Consider the following 21,175-nt stretch of genomic DNA (forward strand, 5'->3'; position numbering starts at 1 on the left):
ATTGCTAAATGCTCCATCAGAGTGCAATGGTCGCCTGTCCTTTTTTTAAGTGATGATGTGGGTTTAGCCTGTGCTGTATGTATGTATGTATGGGTGGCTGACTGCCACCCACCCAGAGAGTGTATGGGAGTCTGGTTGGCTGCCAGCCTTCCTTCCATTCCTATGAGTAATGTGAGTGCTCATGAAGGGGACATGGTTGGGTCCACCCCTTTCCCGGTTATCCCCTCTAGGCCTTTTGGCTTAGATCAAGTGTAAAAAAAGAAAGGATCTTGCGACAGATCGCATCCTGAGGCACGTTTTTTTTTGTGTGAATACTTGCACTTGGGTGACTTGTGAGCACATACTGATACATACGTTCCCTATCTGGGGACCATAAATTAAATGGATTTTTGAGAAAGGGAGCTGATTTGGAAGCTTGCTTCTGTCGCCCTATGCATTGACCCGATGTGGCAGTATCTTCGGGTAGTGAACAGTGCACCACCCCATTCCAGTGTTAAACAAGAAAGATTCTCATTTAATCCTCCGTGGGTGAGAATTTGAGTTTGAGAATTGGAGACCAAAATGATGAGTTGCACTGACTGGTTTATGAACGTCTATTCATTTAGCGTTTTAATGACCATGTTTGCACACTGATTGGTGTAAAAAAATAAAATAAAACTAAATAATAATAATCTAGCACACCTGTGCAGGTTTGACATGACATGACAGGTAGCTGTCTTGTGGGTGGTGCTGAATCCTGTTAAATGACATGAGGGTCTCATGCCTATACACAAGGGTGTGTCATTGCTGTTGCTTGACCATGCATTGGTTTCTGTGGTCAGTGAATGATAAAAACAAAATTTACCATCCATTGATGGATGGGAAATCCGCCATGAGGCATTTGTTTTTAGAAACTGCTGCTCACAACCAATGTTGCAATGGAGTGTCTCCATCTGCTGGTGGTATTGGAAAGGCATTAGTGCTATGACAGGGTCTGAAGAAGAAGAAGAAGAAGACGGAAAAAAATATATATAAAAAGAAAAAGAGAGAGAGAGAGAGAGACTGACTTAGTGAGCGAGTGAGTGAGTGAGTGAGAGTGAATGAGTGAGTGAGTGATTGAGTGAGTGAGTGAGTGAGAACAAATGAGTTAAAGCAAGTGAGTGAGAGAGATCGAATGAATGAAAGTCTGAATGACAGAAAGAAAAAAGGATGAAGAAAGAAGCATGAAGAAAAAAAAATGTATATGGAGTTGCTGACATGAGTGCAATCTACAAAGCCGTTGAGGCTGATCCTCATGGGAGGATTATTGCACCAGGACCCTTAGCACTTTTAAAATGCCATTCAATGCCACGGGCTAGATGTAAACTGCAGATGACCATGTTGTGGTAGTTACCATGGATACCCAAGTGATGTGTGAGCTAACACATAGGCCCAACAGATTCCATGAAGGCCAGAATCACCAGCGGCACCACCATCGATTGTCAGGTCACCCGGATTCAGCAAATACCAGAGTCCAAAATGATGCAGGTTTATACTGTTAATTTTCAGTTTATCGTTACAGTTGGTGTTATTCCATGTCGGAAGGGACGCAGCTACAGCCAGTGGGGTAACTAGAGACAGGCAGGCAGCTATGTGCAACAAAGGTAGGCGTGTTGTTTTCATATGCAGATCTGAAATATTGTCTTATATGCAAGAGGAGGAGTGATGGGGGTTCAGGCAAAAGCCAGGCTATGGATTGCATTGCTAAATGCTCCATCAGAGTGCAATGGTCGCCTGTCCTTTTTTTAAGTGATGATGTGGGTTTAGCCTGTGCTGTATGTATGTATGTATGGGTGGCTGACTGCCACCCACCCAGAGAGTGTATGGGAGTCTGGTTGGCTGCCAGCCTTCCTTCCATTCCTATGAGTAATGTGAGTGCTCATGAAGGGGACATGGTTGGGTCCACCCCTTTCCCGGTTATCCCCTCTAGGCCTTTTGGCTTAGATCAAGTGTAAAAAAAGAAAGGATCTTGCGACAGATCGCATCCTGAGGCACGTTTTTTTTTGTGTGAATACTTGCACTTGGGTGACTTGTGAGCACATACTGATACATACGTTCCCTATCTGGGGACCATAAATTAAATGGATTTTTGAGAAAGGGAGCTGATTTGGAAGCTTGCTTCTGTCGCCCTATGCATTGACCCGATGTGGCAGTATCTTCGGGTAGTGAACAGTGCACCACCCCATTCCAGTGTTAAACAAGAAAGATTCTCATTTAATCCTCCGTGGGTGAGAATTTGAGTTTGAGAATTGGAGACCAAAATGATGAGTTGCACTGACTGGTTTATGAACGTCTATTCATTTAGCGTTTTAATGACCATGTTTGCACACTGATTGGTGTAAAAAAATAAAATAAAACTAAATAATAATAATCTAGCACACCTGTGCAGGTTTGACATGACATGACAGGTAGCTGTCTTGTGGGTGGTGCTGAATCCTGTTAAATGACATGAGGGTCTCATGCCTATACACAAGGGTGTGTCATTGCTGTTGCTTGACCATGCATTGTTTTCTGTGGTCAGTGAATGATAAAAACAAAATTTACCATCCATTGATGGATGGGAAATCCGCCATGAGGCATTTGTTTTTAGAAACTGCTGCTCACAACCAATGTTGCAATGGAGTGTCTCCATCTGCTGGTGGTATTGGAAAGGCATTAGTGCTATGACAGGGTCTGAAGAAGAAGAAGAAGAAGACGGAAAAAAATATATATAAAAAGAAAAAGAGAGAGAGAGAGAGACTGACTTAGTGAGCAAGTGAGTGAGAGAGTGAGAGTGAGTGAGAGTGAATGAGTGAGTGAGTGATTGAGTGAGTGAGTGAGTGAGAACAAATGAGTTAAAGCAAGTGAGTGAGAGAGATCGAATGAATGAAAGTCTGAATGACAGAAAGAAAAAAGGATGAAGAAAGAAGCATGAAGAAAAAAAAATGTATATGGAGTTGCTGACATGAGTGCAATCTACAAAGCCGTTGAGGCTGATCCTCATGGGAGGATTATTGCACCAGGACCCTTAGCACTTTTAAAATGCCATTCAATGCCACGGGCTAGATGTAAACTGCAGATGACCATGTTGTGGTAGTTACCATGGATACCCAAGTGATGTGTGAGCTAACACATAGGCCCAACAGATTCCAAGAAGGCCAGAATCACCAGCGGCACCACCATCGATTGTCAGGTCACCCGGATTCAGCAAATACCAGAGTCCAAAATGATGCAGGTTTATACTGTTAATTTTCAGTTTATCGTTACAGTTGGTGTTATTCCATGTCGGAAGGGACGCAGCTACAGCCAGTGGGGTAACTAGAGACAGGCAGGCAGCTATGTGCAACAAAGGTAGGCGTGTTGTTTTCATATGCAGATCTGAAATATTGTCTTATATGCAAGAGGAGGAGTGATGGGGGTTCAGGCAAAAGCCAGGCTATGGATTGCATTGCTAAATGCTCCATCAGAGTGCAATGGTCGCCTGTCCTTTTTTTAAGTGATGATGTGGGTTTAGCCTGTGCTGTATGTATGTATGGGTGGCTGACTGCCACCCACCCAGAGAGTGTATGGGAGTCTGGTTGGCTGCCAGCCTTCCTTCCATTCCTATGAGTAATGTGAGTGCTCATGAAGGGGACATGGTTGGGTCCACCCATTTCCCGGTTATCCCCTCTAGGCCTTTTGGCTTAGATCAAGTGTAAAAAAAGAAAGGATCTTGCGACAGATCGCATCCTGAGGCACGTTTTTTTTTGTGTGAATACTTGCACTTGGGTGACTTGTGAGCACATACTGATACATACGTTCCCTATCTGGGGACCATAAATTAAATGGATTTTTGAGAAAGGGAGCTGATTTGGAAGCTTGCTTCTGTCGCCCTATGCATTGACCCGATGTGGCAGTATCTTCGGGTAGTGAACAGTGCACCACCCCATTCCAGTGTTAAACAAGAAAGATTCTCATTTAATCCTCCGTGGGTGAGAATTTGAGTTTGAGAATTGGAGACCAAAATGATGAGTTGCACTGACTGGTTTATGAACGTCTATTCATTTAGCGTTTTAATGACCATGTTTGCACACTGATTGGTGTAAAAAAATAAAATAAAACTAAATAATAATAATCTAGCACACCTGTGCAGGTTTGACATGACATGACAGGTAGCTGTCTTGTGGGTGGTGCTGAATCCTGTTAAATGACATGAGGGTCTCATGCCTATACACAAGGGTGTGTCATTGCTGTTGCTTGACCATGCATTGGTTTCTGTGGTCAGTGAATGATAAAAACAAAATTTACCATCCATTGATGGATGGGAAATCCGCCATGAGGCATTTGTTTTTAGAAACTGCTGCTCACAACCAATGTTGCAATGGAGTGTCTCCATCTGCTGGTGGTATTGGAAAGGCATTAGTGCTATGACAGGGTCTGAAGAAGAAGAAGAAGACGGAAAAAAATATATATAAAAAGAAAAAGAGAGAGAGAGAGAGAGACTGACTTAGTGAGCGAGTGAGTGAGAGAGTGAGAGTGAGTGAGAGTGAATGAGTGAGTGAGTGATTGAGTGAATGAGTGAGTGAGTGAGAACAAATGAGTTAAAGCAAGTGAGTGAGAGAGATCGAATGAATGAAAGTCTGAATGACAGAAAGAAAAAAGGATGAAGAAAGAAGCATGAAGAAAAAAAAATGTATATGGAGTTGCTGACATGAGTGCAATCTACAAAGCCGTTGAGGCTGATCCTCATGGGAGGATTATTGCACCAGGACCCTTAGCACTTTTAAAATGCCATTCAATGCCACGGGCTAGATGTAAACTGCAGATGACCATGTTGTGGTAGTTACCATGGATACCCAAGTGATGTGTGAGCTAACACATAGGCCCAACAGATTCCAAGAAGGCCAGAATCACCAGCGGCACCACCATCGATTGTCAGGTCACCCGGATTCAGCAAATACCAGAGTCCAAAATGATGCAGGTTTATACTGTTAATTTTCAGTTTATCGTTACAGTTGGTGTTATTCCATGTCGGAAGGGACACAGCTACAGCCAGTGGGGTAACTAGAGACAGGCAGGCATCTATGTGCAACAAAGGTAGGCGTGTTGTTTTCATATGCAGATCTGAAATATTGTCTTATATGCAAGAGGAGGAGTGATGGGGGTTCAGGCAAAAGCCAGGCTATGGATTGCATTGCTAAATGCTCCATCAGAGTGCAATGGTCGCCTGTCCTTTTTTTAAGTGATGATGTGGGTTTAGCCTGTGCTGTATGTATGTATGTATGGGTGGCTGACTGCCACCCACCCAGAGAGTGTATGGGAGTCTGGTTGGCTGCCAGCCTTCCTTCCATTCCTATGAGTAATGTGAGTGCTCATGAAGGGGACATGGTTGGGTCCACCCCTTTCCCGGTTATCCCCTCTAGGCCTTTTGGCTTAGATCAAGTGTAAAAAAAGAAAGGATCTTGCGACAGATCGCATCCTGAGGCACGTTTTTTTTTGTGTGAATACTTGCACTTGGGTGACTTGTGAGCACATACTGATACATATGTTCCCTATCTGGGGACCATAAATTAAATGGATTTTTGAGAAAGGGAGCTGATTTGGAAGCTTGCTTCTGTCGCCCTATGCATTGACCCGATGTGGCAGTATCTTCGGGTAGTGAACAGTGCACCACCCCATTCCAGTGTTAAACAAGAAAGATTCTCATTTAATCCTCCGTGGGTGAGAATTTGAGTTTGAGAATTGGAGACTAAAATGATGAGTTGCACTGACTGGTTTATGAACGTCTATTCATTTAGCGTTTTAATGACCATGTTTGCACACTGATTGGTGTAAAAAAATAAAATAAAACTAAATAATAATAATCTAGCACACCTGTGCAGGTTTGACATGACATGACAGGTAGCTGTCTTGTGGGTGGTGCTGAATCCTGTTAAATGACATGAGGGTCTCATGCCTATACACAAGGGTGTGTCATTGCTGTTGCTTGACCATGCATTGGTTTCTGTGGTCAGTGAATGATAAAAACAAAATTTACCATCCATTGATGGATGGGAAATCCGCCATGAGGCATTTGTTTTTAGAAACTGCTGCTCACAACCAATGTTGCAATGGAGTGTCTCCATCTGCTGGTGGTATTGGAAAGGCATTAGTGCTATGACAGGGTCTGAAGAAGAAGAAGAAGAAGACGGAAAAAAAATATATAAAAAGAAAAAGAGAGAGAGAGAGAGAGACTGACTTAGTGAGCGAGTGAGTGAGAGAGTGAGAGTGAGTGAGAGTGAATGAGTGAGTGAGTGATTGAGTGAGTGAGTGAGTGAGAACAAATGAGTTAAAGCAAGTGAGTGAGAGAGATCGAATGAATGAAAGTCTGAATGACAGAAAGAAAAAAGGATGAAGAAAGAAGCATGAAGAAAAAAAAATGTATATGGAGTTGCTGACATGAGTGCAATCTACAAAGCCGTTGAGGCTGATCCTCATGGGAGGATTATTGCACCAGGACCCTTAGCACTTTTAAAATGCCATTCAATGCCACGGGCTAGATGTAAACTGCAGATGACCATGTTGTGGTAGTTACCATGGATACCCAAGTGATGTGTGAGCTAACACATAGGCCCATCAGATTCCAAGAAGGCCAGAATCACCAGCGGCACCACCATCGATTGTCAGGTCACCCGGATTCAGCAAATACCAGAGTCCAAAATGATGCAGGTTTATACTGTTAATTTTCAGTTTATCGTTACAGTTGGTGTTATTCCATGTCGGAAGGGACGCAGCTACAGCCAGTGGGGTAACTAGAGACAGGCAGGCAGCTATGTGCAACAAAGGTAGGCGTGTTGTTTTCATATGCAGATCTGAAATATTGTCTTATATGCAAGAGGAGGAGTGATGGGGGTTCAGGCAAAAGCCAGGCTATGGATTGCATTGCTAAATGCTCCATCAGAGTGCAATGGTCGCCTGTCCTTTTTTTAAGTGATGATGTGGGTTTAGCCTGTGCTGTATGTATGTATGTATGGGTGGCTGACTGCCACCCACCCAGAGAGTGTATGGGAGTCTGGTTGGCTGCCAGCCTTCCTTCCATTCCTATGAGTAATGTGAGTGCTCATGAAGGGGACATGGTTGGGTCCACCCCTTTCCCGGTTATCCCCTCTAGGCCTTTTGGCTTAGATCAAGTGTAAAAAAAGAAAGGATCTTGCGACAGATCGCATCCTGAGGCACGTTTTTTTTTGTGTGAATACTTGCACTTGGGTGACTTGTGAGCACATACTGATACATACGTTCCCTATCTGGGGACCATAAATTAAATGGATTTTTGAGAAAGGGAGCTGATTTGGAAGCTTGCTTCTGTCGCCCTATGCATTGACCCGATGTGGCAGTATCTTCGGGTAGTGAACAGTGCACCACCCCATTCCAGTGTTAAACAAGAAAGATTCTCATTTAATCCTCCGTGGGTGAGAATTTGAGTTTGAGAATTGGAGACCAAAATGATGAGTTGCACTGACTGGTTTATGAACGTCTATTCATTTAGCGTTTTAATGACCATGTTTGCACACTGATTGGTGTAAAAAAATAAAATAAAACTAAATAATAATAATCTAGCACACCTGTGCAGGTTTGACATGACATGACAGGTAGCTGTCTTGTGGGTGGTGCTGAATCCTGTTAAATGACATGAGGGTCTCATGCCTATACACAAGGGTGTGTCATTGCTGTTGCTTGACCATGCATTGGTTTCTGTGGTCAGTGAATGATAAAAACAAAATTTACCATCCATTGATGGATGGGAAATCCGCCATGAGGCATTTGTTTTTAGAAACTGCTGCTCACAACCAATGTTGCAATGGAGTGTCTCCATCTGCTGGTGGTATTGGAAAGGCATTAGTGCTATGACAGGGTCTGAAGAAGAAGAAGAAGAAGACGGAAAAAAATATATATAAAAAGAAAAAGAGAGAGAGAGAGAGACTGACTTAGTGAGCGAGTGAGTGAGAGAGTGAGAGTGAGTGAGAGTGAGTGAGTGAGTGATTGAGTGAGTGAGTGAGTGAGTGAGAACAAATGAGTTAAAGCAAGTGAGTGAGAGAGATCGAATGAATGAAAGTCTGAATGACAGAAAGAAAAAAGGATGAAGAAAGAAGCATGAAGAAAAAAAAATGTATATGGAGTTGCTGACATGAGTGCAATCTACAAAGCCGTTGAGGCTGATCCTCATGGGAGGATTATTGCACCAGGACCCTTAGCACTTTTAAAATGCCATTCAATGCCACGGGCTAGATGTAAACTGCAGATGACCATGTTGTGGTAGTTACCATGGATACCCAAGTGATGTGTGAGCTAACACATAGGCCCAACAGATTCCAAGAAGGCCAGAATCACCAGCGGCACCACCATCGATTGTCAGGTCACCCGGATTCAGCAAATACCAGAGTCCAAAATGATGCAGGTTTATACTGTTAATTTTCAGTTTATCGTTACAGTTGGTGTTATTCCATGTCGGAAGGGACGCAGCTACAGCCAGTGGGGTAACTAGAGACAGGCAGGCAGCTATGTGCAACAAAGGTAGGCGTGTTGTTTTCATATGCAGATCTGAAATATTGTCTTATATGCAAGAGGAGGAGTGATGGGTGTTCAGGCCAAAGCCAGGCTATGGATTGCATTGCTAAATGCTCCATCAGAGTGCAATGGTCGCCTGTCCTTTTTTTAAGTGATGATGTGGGTTTAGCCTGTGCTGTATGTATGTATGTATGGGTGGCTGACTGCCACCCACCCAGAGAGTGTATGGGAGTCTGGTTGGCTGCCAGCCTTCCTTCCATTCCTATGAGTAATGTGAGTGCTCATGAAGGGGACATGGTTGGGTCCACCCCTTTCCCGGTTATCCCCTCTAGGCCTTTTGGCTTAGATCAAGTGTAAAAAAAGAAAGGATCTTGCGACAGATCGCATCCTGAGGCACGTTTTTTTTTGTGTGAATACTTGCACTTGGGTGACTTGTGAGCACATACTGATACATACGTTCCCTATCTGGGGACCATAAATTAAATGGATTTTTGAGAAAGGGAGCTGATTTGGAAGCTTGCTTCTGTCGCCCTATGCATTGACCCGATGTGGCAGTATCTTCGGGTAGTGAACAGTGCACCACCCCATTCCAGTGTTAAACAAGAAAGATTCTCATTTAATCCTCCGTGGGTGAGAATTTGAGTTTGAGAATTGGAGACCAAAATGATGAGTTGCACTGACTGGTTTATGAACGTCTATTCATTTAGCGTTTTAATGACCATGTTTGCACACTGATTGGTGTAAAAAAATAAAATAAAACTAAATAATAATAATCTAGCACACCTGTGCAGGTTTGACATGACATGACAGGTAGCTGTCTTGTGGGTGGTGCTGAATCCTGTTAAATGACATGAGGGTCTCATGCCTATACACAAGGGTGTGTCATTGCTGTTGCTTGACCATGCATTGGTTTCTGTGGTCAGTGAATGATAAAAACAAAATTTACCATCCATTGATGGATGGGAAATCCGCCATGAGGCATTTGTTTTTAGAAACTGCTGCTCACAACCAATGTTGCAATGGAGTGTCTCCATCTGCTGGTGGTATTGGAAAGGCATTAGTGCTATGACAGGGTCTGAAGAAGAAGAAGAAGAAGACGGAAAAAAATATATATAAAAAGAAAAAGAGAGAGAGAGAGAGACTGACTTAGTGAGCGAGTGAGTGAGAGAGTGAGAGTGAGTGAGAGTGAGTGAGTGAGTGATTGAGTGAGTGAGTGAGTGAGTGAGAACAAATGAGTTAAAGCAAGTGAGTGAGAGAGATCGAATGAATGAAAGTCTGAATGACAGAAAGAAAAAAGGATGAAGAAAGAAGCATGAAGAAAAAAAAATGTATATGGAGTTGCTGACATGAGTGCAATCTACAAAGCCGTTGAGGCTGATCCTCATGGGAGGATTATTGCACCAGGACCCTTAGCACTTTTAAAATGCCATTCAATGCCACGGGCTAGATGTAAACTGCAGATGACCATGTTGTGGTAGTTACCATGGATACCCAAGTGATGTGTGAGCTAACACATAGGCCCAACAGATTCCAAGAAGGCCAGAATCACCAGCGGCACCACCATCGATTGTCAGGTCACCCGGATTCAGCAAATACCAGAGTCCAAAATGATGCAGGTTTATACTGTTAATTTTCAGTTTATCGTTACAGTTGGTGTTATTCCATGTCGGAAGGGACGCAGCTACAGCCAGTGGGGTAACTAGAGACAGGCAGGCAGCTATGTGCAACAAAGGTAGGCGTGTTGTTTTCATATGCAGATCTGAAATATTGTCTTATATGCAAGAGGAGGAGTGATGGGTGTTCAGGCCAAAGCCAGGCTATGGATTGCATTGCTAAATGCTCCATCAGAGTGCAATGGTCGCCTGTCCTTTTTTTAAGTGATGATGTGGGTTTAGCCTGTGCTGTATGTATGTATGTATGGGTGGCTGACTGCCACCCACCCAGAGAGTGTATGGGAGTCTGGTTGGCTGCCAGCCCTCCTTCCATTCCTATGAGTAATGTGAGTGCTCATGAAGGGGACATGGTTGGGTCCACCCCTTTCCTGGTTATCCCCTCTAGGCCTTTTGGCTTAGATCAAGTGTAAAAAAAGAAAGGATCTTGCGACAGATCGCATCCTGAGGCACGTTTTTTTTTGTGTGAATACTTGCACTTGGGTGACTTGTGAGCACATACTGATACATACGTTCCCTATCTGGGGACCATAAATTAAATGGATTTTTGAGAAAGGGAGCTGATTTGGAAGCTTGCTTCTGTCGCCCTATGCATTGACCCGATGTGGCAGTATCTTCGGGTAGTGAACAGTGCACCACCCCATTCCAGTGTTAAACAAGAAAGATTCTCATTTAATCCTCCGTGGGTGAGAATTTGAGTTTGAGAATTGGAGACCAAAATGATGAGTTGCACTGACTGGTTTATGAACGTCTATTCATTTAGCGTTTTAATGACCATGTTTGCACACTGATTGGTGTAAAAAAATAAAATAAAACTAAATAATAATAATCTAGCACACCTGTGCAGGTTTGACATGACATGACAGGTAGCTGTCTTGTGGGTGGTGCTGAATCCTGTTAAATGACATGAGGGTCTCATGCCTATACACAAGGGTGTGTCATTGCTGTTGCTTGACCATGCATTGGTTTCTGTGGTCAGTGAATGATAAAAACAAAATTTACCATCCATTGATGGATGGGAAATCCGCCATGAGGCATTTGTTTTTAGAAACTGCTGCTCACAACCAATGTTGCAATGGAGTGTCTCCATCTGCTGGTGGTATTGGAAAGGCATTAGTGCTATGACAGGGTCTGAAGAAGAAGAAGAAGAAGAAGAAGACGGAAAAAAATATATATAAAAAGAAAAAGAGAGAGAGAGAGAGACTGACTTAGTGAGCGAGTGAGTGAGAGAGTGAGAGTGAGTGAGAGTGAATGAGTGAGTGAGTGATTGAGTGAGTGAGTGAGTGAGAACAAATGAGTTAAAGCAAGTGAGTGAGAGAGATCGAATGAATGAAAGTCTGAATGACAGAAAGAAAAAAGGATGAAGAAAGAAGCATGAAGAAAAAAAAATGTATATGGAGTTGCTGACATGAGTGCAATCTACAAAGCCGTTGAGGCTGATCCTCATGGGAGGATTATTGCACCAGGACCCTTAGCACTTTTAAAATGCCATTCAATGCCACGGGCTAGATGTAAACTGCAGATGACCATGTTGTGGTAGTTACCATGGATACCCAAGTGATGTGTGAGCTAACACATAGGCCCAACAGATTCCAAGAAGGCCAGAATCACCAGCGGCACCACCATCGATTGTCAGGTCACCCGGATTCAGCAAATACCAGAGTCCAAAATGATGCAGGTTTATACTGTTAATTTTCAGTTTATCGTTACAGTTGGTGTTATTCCATGTCGGAAGGGACGCAGCTACAGCCAGTGGGGTAACTAGAGACAGGCAGGCAGCTATGTGCAACAAAGGTAGGCGTGTTGTTTTCATATGCAGATCTGAAATATTGTCTTATATGCAAGAGGAGGAGTGATGGGGGTTCAGGCAAAAGCCAGGCTATGGATTGCATTGCTAAATGCTCCATCAGAGTGCAATGGTCGCCTGTCCTTTTTTTAAGTGATGATGTGGGTTTAGCCTGTGCTGTATGTATGTATGGGTGGCTGACTGCCACCCACCCAGAAAGTGTATGGGAGGCTGGTTGGCTGCCAGCCTTCCTTCCATTCCTATGAGTAATGTGAGTGCTCATGAAGGGGACATGGTTGGGTCCACCCCTTTCCCGGTTATCCCCTCTAGGCCTTTTGGCTTAGATCAAGTGTAAAAAAAGAAAGGATCTTGCGACAGATCGCATCCTGAGGCACGTTTTTTTTTGTGTGAATACTTGCACTTGGGTGACTTGTGAGCACATACTGATACATACGTTCCCTATCTGGGGACCATAAATTAAATGGATTTTTGAGAAAGGGAGCTGATTTGGAAGCTTGCTTCTGTCGCCCTATGCATTGACCCGATGTGGCAGTATCTTCGGGTAGTGAACAGTGCACCACCCCATTCCAGTGTTAAACAAGAAAGATTCTCATTTAATCCTCCGTGGGTGAGAATTTGAGTTTGAGAATTGGAGACCAAAATGATGAGTTGCACTGACTGGTTTATGAACGTCTATTCATTTAGCGTTTTAATGACCATGTTTGCACACTGATTGGTGTAAAAAAATAAAATAAAACTAAATAATAATAATCTAGCACACCTGTGCAGGTTTGACATGACATGACAGGTAGCTGTCTTGTGGGTGGTGCTGAATCCTGTTAAATGACATGAGGGTCTCATGCCTATACACAAGGGTGTGTCATTGCTGTTGCTTGACCATGCATTGGTTTCTGTGGTCAGTGAATGATAAAAACAAAATTTACCATCCATTGATGGATGGGAAATCCGCCATGAGGCATTTGTTTTTAGAAACTGCTGCTCACAACCAATGTTGCAATGGAGTGTCTCCATCTCCTGGTGGTATTGGAAAGGCATTAGTGCTATGAAAGGGTCTGAAGAAGAAGAAGAAGAAGAAGAAGAAGACGGAAAAAAATATATATAAAAAGAAAAAGAGAGAGAGAGAGACTGACTTAGTGAGCGAGTGAGTGAGAGAGTGAGTGAGAGTGAATGAGTGAGTGAGTGATTGAGTGAGTGAGTGAGTGAGTGAGAACAAATGAGTTAAAGCAAGTGAGTGAGAGAGATCGAATGAATGAAAGTCTGAATGACAGAAAGAAAAAAGGATGAAGAAAGAAGCATGAAGAAAAAAAAATGTATATGGAGTTGCTGACATGAGTGCAATCTACAAAGCCGTTGAGGCTGATCCTCATGGGAGGATTATTGCACCAGGACCCTTAGCACTTTTAAAATGCCATTCAATGCCACGGGCTAGATGTAAACTGCAGATGACCATGTTGTGGTAGTTACCATGGATACCCAAGTGATGTGTGAGCTAACACATAGGCCCAACAGATTCCAAGAAGGCCAGAATCACCAGCGGCACCACCATCGATTGTCAGGTCACCCGGATTCAGCAAATACCAGAGTCCAAAATGATGCAGGTTTATACTGTTAATTTTCAGTTTATCGTTACAGTTGGTGTTATTCCATGTCGGAAGGGACGCAGCTACAGCCAGTGGGGTAACTAGAGACAGGCAGGCAGCTATGTGCAACAAAGGTAGGCGTGTTGTTTTCATATGCAGATCTGAAATATTGTCTTATATGCAAGAGGAGGAGTGATGGGGGTTCAGGCAAAAGCCAGGCTATGGATTGCATTGCTAAATGCTCCATCAGAGTGCAATGGTCGCCTGTCCTTTTTTTAAGTGATGATGTGGGTTTAGCCTGTGCTGTATGTATGTATGGGTGGCTGACTGCCACCCACCCAGAAAGTGTATGGGAGGCTGGTTGGCTGCCAGCCTTCCTTCCATTCCTATGAGTAATGTGAGTGCTCATGAAGGGGACATGGTTGGGTCCACCCCTTTCCCGGTTATCCCCTCTAGGCCTTTTGGCTTAGATCAAGTGTAAAAAAAGAAAGGATCTTGCGACAGATCGCATCCTGAGGCACGTTTTTTTTTGTGTGAATACTTGCACTTGGGTGACTTGTGAGCACATACTGATACATACGTTCCCTATCTGGGGACCATAAATTAAATGGATTTTTGAGAAAGGGAGCTGATTTGGAAGCTTGCTTCTGTCGCCCTATGCATTGACCCGATGTGGCAGTATCTTCGGGTAGTGAACAGTGCACCACCCCATTCCAGTGTTAAACAAGAAAGATTCTCATTTAATCCTCCGTGGGTGAGAATTTGAGTTTGAGAATTGGAGACCAAAATGATGAGTTGCACTGACTGGTTTATGAACGTCTATTCATTTAGCGTTTTAATGACCATGTTTGCACACTGATTGGTGTAAAAAAATAAAATAAAACTAAATAATAATAATCTAGCACACCTGTGCAGGTTTGACATGACATGACAGGTAGCTGTCTTGTGGGTGGTGCTGAATCCTGTTAAATGACATGAGGGTCTCATGCCTATACACAAGGGTGTGTCATTGCTGTTGCTTGACCATGCATTGGTTTCTGTGGTCAGTGAATGATAAAAACAAAATTTACCATCCATTGATGGATGGGAAATCCGCCATGAGGCATTTGTTTTTAGAAACTGCTGCTCACAACCAATGTTGCAATGGAGTGTCTCCATCTGCTGGTGGTAATGGAAAGGCATTAGTGCTATGACAGGGTCTGAAGAAGAAGAAGAAGAAGAAGAAGACGGAAAAAAATATATATAAAAAGAAAAAGAGAGAGAGAGAGAGAGACTGACTTAGTGTGAGAGTGAGTGAGAGTGAATGAGTGAGTGAGTGATTGAGTGAGTGAGTGAGTGAGTGAGAGAGATCGAATGAATGAAAGTCTGAATGACAGAAAGAAAAAAGGATGAAGAAAGAAGCATGAAGAAAAAAAAATGTATATGGAGTTGCTGACATGAGTGCAATCTACAAAGCCGTTGAGGCTGATCCTCATGGGAGGATTATTGCACCAGGACCCTTAGCACTTTTAAAATGCCATTCAATGCCACGGGCTAGATGTAAACTGCAGATGACCATGTTGTGGTAGTTACCATGGATACCCAAGTGATGTGTGAGCTAACACATAGGCCCAACAGATTCCAAGAAGGCCAGAATCACCAGTGGCACCACCATCGATTGTCAGGTCACCCGGATTCAGCAAATACCAGAGTCCAAAATGATGCAGGTTTATACTGTTAATTTTCAGTTTATCGTTACAGTTGGTGTTATTCCATGTCGGAAGGGACGCAGCTACAGCCAGTGGGGTAACTAGAGACAGGCAGGCAGCTATGTGCAACAAAGGTAGGCGTGTTGTTTTCATATGCAGATCTGAAATATTGTCTTATATGCAAGAGGAGGAGTGATGGGGGTTCAGGCAAAAGCCAGGCTATGGATTGCATTGCTAAATGCTCCATCAGAGTGCAATGGTCGCCTGTCCTTTTTTTAAGTGATGATGTGGGTTTAGCCTGTGCTGTATGTATGTATGGGTGGCTGACTGCCACCCACCCAGAAAGTGTATGGGAGGCTGGTTGGCTGCCAGCCTTCCTTCCATTCCTATGAGTAATGTGAGTGCTCATGAAGGGGACATGGTTGGGTCCTCCCCTTTCCCGGTTATCCTCTCTAGGCCTTTTGGCTTAGATCAAGTGTAAAAAAAGAAAGGATCTTGCGACAGATCGCATCCTGAGGCACGTTTTTTTTTTTGTGTGAATACTTGCACTTGGGTGACTTGTGAGCACATACTGATACATACGTTCCCTATCTGGGGACCATAAATTAAATGGATTTTTGAGAAAGGGAGCTGATTTGGAAGCTTGCTTCTGTCGCCCTATGCATTGACCCGATGTGGCAGTATCTTCGGGTAGTGAACAGTGCACCACCCCATTCCAGTGTTAAACAAGAAAGATTCTCATTTAATCCTCCGTGGGTGAGAATTTGAGTTTGAGAATTGGAGACCAAAATGATGAGTTGCACTGACTGGTTTATGAACGTCTATTCATTTAGCGTTTTAATGACCATGTTTGCACACTGATTGGTGTAAAAAAATAAAATAAAACGAAATAATAATAATCTAGCACACCTGTGCAGGTTTGACATGACATGACAGGTAGCTGTCTTGTGGATGGTGCTGAATCCTGTTAAATGACATGAGGGTCTCATGCCTATACACAAGGGTGTGTCATTGCTGTTGCTTGACCATGCATTGGTTTCTGTGGTCAGTGAATGATAAAAACAAAATTTACCATCCATTGATGGATGGGAAATCCGCCATGAGGCATTTGTTTTTAGAAACTGCTGCTCACAACCAATGTTGCAATGGAGTGTCTCCATCTGCTGGTGGTATTGGAAAGGCATTAGTGCTATGAAAGGGTCTGAAGAAGAAGAAGAAGAAGAAGAAGACGGAAAAAAATATATATAAAAAGAAAAAGAGAGAGAGAGAGAGAGACTGACTTAGTGAGCGAGTGAGTGAGAGAGTGAAAGTGAGTGAGAGTGAATGAGTGAGTGAGTGAGTGAGTGAGTGAGAACAAATGAGTTAAAGCAAGTGAGTGAGAGAGATCGAATGAATGAAAGTCTGAATGACAGAAAGAAAAAAGGATGAAGAAAGAAGCATGAAGAAAAAAAAATGTATATGGAGTTGCTGACATGAGTGCAATCTACAAAGCCGTTGAGGCTGATCCTCATGGGAGGATTATTGCACCAGGACCCTTAGCACTTTTAAAATGCCATTCAATGCCACGGGCTAGATGTAAACTGCAGATGACCATGTTGTGGTAGTTACCATGGATACCCAAGTGATGTGTGAGCTAACACATAGGCCCAACAGATTCCAAGAAGGCCAGAATCACCAGCGGCACCACCATCGATTGTCAGGTCACCCGGATTCAGCAAATACCAGAGTCCAAAATGATGCAGGTTTATACTGTTAATTTTCAGTTTATCGTTACAGTTGGTGTTATTCCATGTCGGAAGGGACGCAGCTACAGCCAGTGGGGTAACTAGAGACAGGCAGGCAGCTATGTGCAACAAAGGTAGGCGTGTTGTTTTCATATGCAGATCTGAAATATTGTCTTATATGCAAGAGGAGGAGTGATGGGGGTTCAGGCAAAAGCCAGGCTATGGATTGCATTGCTAAATGCTCCATCAGAGTGCAATGGTCGCCTGTCCTTTTTTTAAGTGATGATGTGGGTTTAGCCTGTGCTGTATGTATGTATGGGTGGCTGACTGCCACCCACCCAGAAAGTTTATGGGAGGCTGGTTTGTTGCCAGCCTTCCTTCCATTCCTACGAGTAATGTGAGTGCTCATGAAGGGGACATGGTTGGGTCCACCCCTTTCCCGGTTATCCTCTCTAGGCCTTTTGGCTTAGATCAAGTGTAAAAAAAGAAAGGATCTTGCGACAGATCGCATCCTGAGGCACGGTTTTTTTTGTGTGAATACTTGCACTTGGGTGACTTGTGAGCACATACTGATACATACGTTCCCTATCTGGGGACCATAAATTAAATGGATTTTTGAGAAAGGGAGCTGATTTGGAAGCTTGCTTCTGTCGCCCTATGCATTGACCCGATGTGGCAGTATCTTCGGGTAGTGAACAGTGCACCACCCCATTCCAGTGTTAAACAAGAAAGATTCTCATTTAATCCTCCGTGGGTGAGAATTTGAGTTTGAGAATTGGAGACCAAAATGATGAGTTGCACTGACTGGTTTATGAACGTCTATTCATTTAGCGTTTTAATGACCATGTTTGCACACTGATTGGTGTAAAAAAAATAAAATAAAACTAAATAATAATAATCTAGCACACCTGTGCAGGTTTGACATGACATGACAGGTAGCTGTCTTGTGGGTGGTGCTGAATCCTGTTAAATGACATGAGGGTCTCATGCCTATACACAAGGGTGTGTCATTGCTGTTGCTTGACCATGCATTGGTTTCTGTGGTCAGTGAATGATAAAAACAAAATTTACCATCCATTGATGGATGGGAAATCCGCCATGAGGCATTTGTTTTTAGAAACTGCTGCTCACAACCAATGTTGCAATGGAGTGTCTCCATCTGCTGGTGGTATTGGAAAGGCATTAGTGCTATGACAGGGTCTGAAGAAGAAGAAGAAGAAGAAGAAGAAGAAGAAGACGGAAAAAAATATATATAAAAAGAAAAAGAGAGAGAGAAAGAGAGACTGACTTAGTGAGCGAGTGAGTGAGAGAGTGAGAGTGAGTGAGAGTGAGTGAGAGTGAATGAGTTAGTGAGTGATTGAGTGAGTGAGTGAGTGAGAGGGATCGAATGAATGAAAGTCTGAATGACAGAAAGAAAAAAGGATGAAGAAAGAAGCATGAAGAAAAAAAAATGTATATGGAGTTGCTGACATGAGTGCAATCTACAAAGCCGTTGAGGCTGATCCTCATGGGAGGATTATTGCACCAGGACCCTTAGCACTTTTAAAATGCCATTCAATGCCACGGGCTAGATGTAAACTGCAGATGACCATGTTGTGGTAGTTACCATGGATACCCAAGTGATGTGTGAGCTAACACATAGGCCCAACAGATTCCAAGAAGGCCAGAATCACCAGCGGCACCACCATCGATTGTCAGGTCACCCGGATTCAGCAAATACCAGAGTCCAAAATGATGCAGGTTTATACTGTTAATTTTCAGTTTATCGTTACAGTTGGTGTTATTCCATGTCGGAAGGGACGCAGCTACAGCCAGTGGGGTAACTAGAGACAGGCAGGCAGCTATGTGCAACAAAGGTAGGCGTGTTGTTTTCATATGCAGATCTGAAATATTGTCTTATATGCAAGAGGAGGAGTGATGGGGGTTCAGGCAAAAGCCAGGCTATGGATTGCATTGCTAAATGCTCCATCAGAGTGCAATGGTCGCCTGTCCTTTTTTTAAGTGATGATGTGGGTTTAGCCTGTGCTGTATGTATGTATGGGTGGCTGACTGCCACCCACCCAGAAAGTGTATGGGAGGCTGGTTGGCTGCCAGCCTTCCTTCCATTCCTATGAGTAATGTGAGTGCTCATGAAGGGGACATGGTTGGGTCCTCCCCTTTCCCGGTTATCCCCTCTAGGCCTTTTGGCTTAGATCAAGTGTAAAAAAAAGAAAGGATCTTGCGACAGATCGCATCCTGAGGCACGTTTTTTTTTGTGTGAATACTTGCACTTGGGTGACTTGTGAGCACATACTGATACATACGTTCCCTATCTGGGGACCATAAATTAAATGGATTTTTGAGAAAGGGAGCTGATTTGGAAGCTTGCTTCTGTCGCCCTATGCATTGACCCGATGTGGCAGTATCTTCGGGTAGTGAACAGTGCACCACCCCATTCCAGTGTTAAACAAGAAAGATTCTCATTTAATCCTCCGTGGGTGAGAATTTGAGTTTGAGAATTGGAGACCAAAATGATGAGTTGCACTGACTGGTTTATGAACGTCTATTCATTTAGCGTTTTAATGACCATGTTTGCACACTGATTGGTGTAAAAAAATAAAATAAAACTAAATAATAATAATCTAGCACACCTGTGCAGGTTTGACATGACATGACAGGTAGCTGTCTTGTGGATGGTGCTGAATCCTGTTAAATGACATGAGGGTCTCATGCCTATACACAAGGGTGTGTCATTGCTGTTGCTTGACCATGCATTGGTTTCTGTGGTCAGTGAATGATAAAAACAAAATTTACCATCCATTGATGGATGGGAAATCCGCCATGAGGCATTTGTTTTTAGAAACTGCTGCTCACAACCAATGTTGCAATGGAGTGTCTCCATCTGCTGGTGGTTTTGGAAAGGCATTAGTGCTATGAAAGGGTCTGAAGAAGAAGAAGAAGAAGAAGACGGAAAAAAATATATATAAAAAGAAAAAGAGAGAGAGAGAGAGAGACTGACTTAGTGAGCGAGTGAGTGAGAGAGTGAAAGTGAGTGAGAGTGAATGAGTGAGTGAGTGATTGAGTGAGTGAGTGAGTGAGTGAGAACAAATGAGTTAAAGCAAGTGAGTGAGAGAGATCGAATGAATGAAAGTCTGAATGACAGAAAGAAAAAAGGATGAAGAAAGAAGCATGAAGAAAAAAAAATGTATATGGAGTTGCTGACATGAGTGCAATCTACAAAGCCGTTGAGGCTGATCCTCATGGGAGGATTATTGCACCAGGACCCTTAGCACTTTTAAAATGCCATTCAATGCCACGGGCTAGATGTAAACTGCAGATGACCATGTTGTGGTAGTTACCATGGATACCCAAGTGATGTGTGAGCTAACACATAGGCCCAACAGATTCCAAGAAGGCCAGAATCACCAGCGGCACCACCATCGATTGTCAGGTCACCCGGATTCAGCAAATACCAGAGTCCAAAATGATGCAGGTTTATACTGTTAATTTTCAGTTTATCGTTACAGTTGGTGTTATTCCATGTCGGAAGGGACGCAGCTACAGCCAGTGGGGTAACTAGAGACAGGCAGGCAGCTATGTGCAACAAAGGTAGGCGTGTTGTTTTCATATGCAGATCTGAAATATTGTCTTATATGCAAGAGGAGGAGTGATGGGGGTTCAGGCAAAAGCCAGGCTATGGATTGCATTGCTAAATGCTCCATCAGAGTGCAATGGTCGCCTGTCCTTTTTTTAAGTGATGATGTGGGTTTAGCCTGTGCTGTATGTATGTATGGGTGGCTGACTGCCACCCACCCAGAAAGTGTATGGGAGGCTGGTTTGCTGCCAGCCTTCCTTCCATTCCTATGAGTAATGTGAGTGCTCATGAAGGGGACATGGTTGGGTCCACCCCTTTCCCGGTTATCCCCTCTAGGCCTTTTGGCTTAGATCAAGTGTAAAAAAAGAAAGGATCTTGCGACAGATCGCATCCTGAGGCACGTTTTTTTTTTTGTGTGAATACTTGCACTTGGGTGACTTGTGAGCACATACTGATACATACGTTCCCTATCTGGGGACCATAAATGAAATGGATTTTTGAGAAAGGGAGCTGATTTGGAAGCTTGCTTCTGTCGCCCTATGCATTGACCCGATGTGGCAGTATCTTCGGGTAGTGAACAGTGCACCACCCCATTCCAGTGTTAAACAAGAA

The 21,175-nt window shown here is 43.4% G+C and overlaps 13 pseudogenes; all 13 read left to right on the forward strand.

Annotated features, from left to right (window-relative positions):
• The first annotated feature begins 219 nt into the window (after positions 1 to 219).
• On the forward strand, positions 220 to 483 carry LOC130287441 (U2 spliceosomal RNA; annotated as a pseudogene).
• A 1,454-nt stretch (positions 484 to 1,937) lies between these two features.
• Positions 1,938 to 2,201, forward strand: LOC130287442 (U2 spliceosomal RNA; annotated as a pseudogene).
• A 1,458-nt stretch (positions 2,202 to 3,659) lies between these two features.
• LOC130287443 (U2 spliceosomal RNA) lies at positions 3,660 to 3,923 on the forward strand (annotated as a pseudogene).
• A 1,465-nt stretch (positions 3,924 to 5,388) lies between these two features.
• LOC130287428 (U2 spliceosomal RNA) lies at positions 5,389 to 5,652 on the forward strand (annotated as a pseudogene).
• Positions 5,653 to 7,115: 1,463 nt separating this feature from the next.
• LOC130287444 (U2 spliceosomal RNA) lies at positions 7,116 to 7,379 on the forward strand (annotated as a pseudogene).
• Positions 7,380 to 8,841: 1,462 nt separating this feature from the next.
• Positions 8,842 to 9,105, forward strand: LOC130287445 (U2 spliceosomal RNA; annotated as a pseudogene).
• A 1,462-nt stretch (positions 9,106 to 10,567) lies between these two features.
• Positions 10,568 to 10,831, forward strand: LOC130287446 (U2 spliceosomal RNA; annotated as a pseudogene).
• Positions 10,832 to 12,295: 1,464 nt separating this feature from the next.
• LOC130287447 (U2 spliceosomal RNA) lies at positions 12,296 to 12,559 on the forward strand (annotated as a pseudogene).
• Positions 12,560 to 14,022: 1,463 nt separating this feature from the next.
• LOC130287448 (U2 spliceosomal RNA) lies at positions 14,023 to 14,286 on the forward strand (annotated as a pseudogene).
• Positions 14,287 to 15,710: 1,424 nt separating this feature from the next.
• On the forward strand, positions 15,711 to 15,976 carry LOC130289250 (U2 spliceosomal RNA; annotated as a pseudogene).
• Positions 15,977 to 17,434: 1,458 nt separating this feature from the next.
• LOC130289208 (U2 spliceosomal RNA) lies at positions 17,435 to 17,698 on the forward strand (annotated as a pseudogene).
• A 1,458-nt stretch (positions 17,699 to 19,156) lies between these two features.
• On the forward strand, positions 19,157 to 19,421 carry LOC130288583 (U2 spliceosomal RNA; annotated as a pseudogene).
• Positions 19,422 to 20,888: 1,467 nt separating this feature from the next.
• Positions 20,889 to 21,154, forward strand: LOC130289450 (U2 spliceosomal RNA; annotated as a pseudogene).
• Positions 21,155 to 21,175: the final 21 nt, after the last annotated feature.

This window comes from Hyla sarda, chromosome 8, assembly GCF_029499605.1.
Source record: "Hyla sarda isolate aHylSar1 chromosome 8, aHylSar1.hap1, whole genome shotgun sequence".
NCBI classification, from domain to species: Eukaryota; Metazoa; Chordata; class Amphibia; order Anura; family Hylidae; genus Hyla; species Hyla sarda.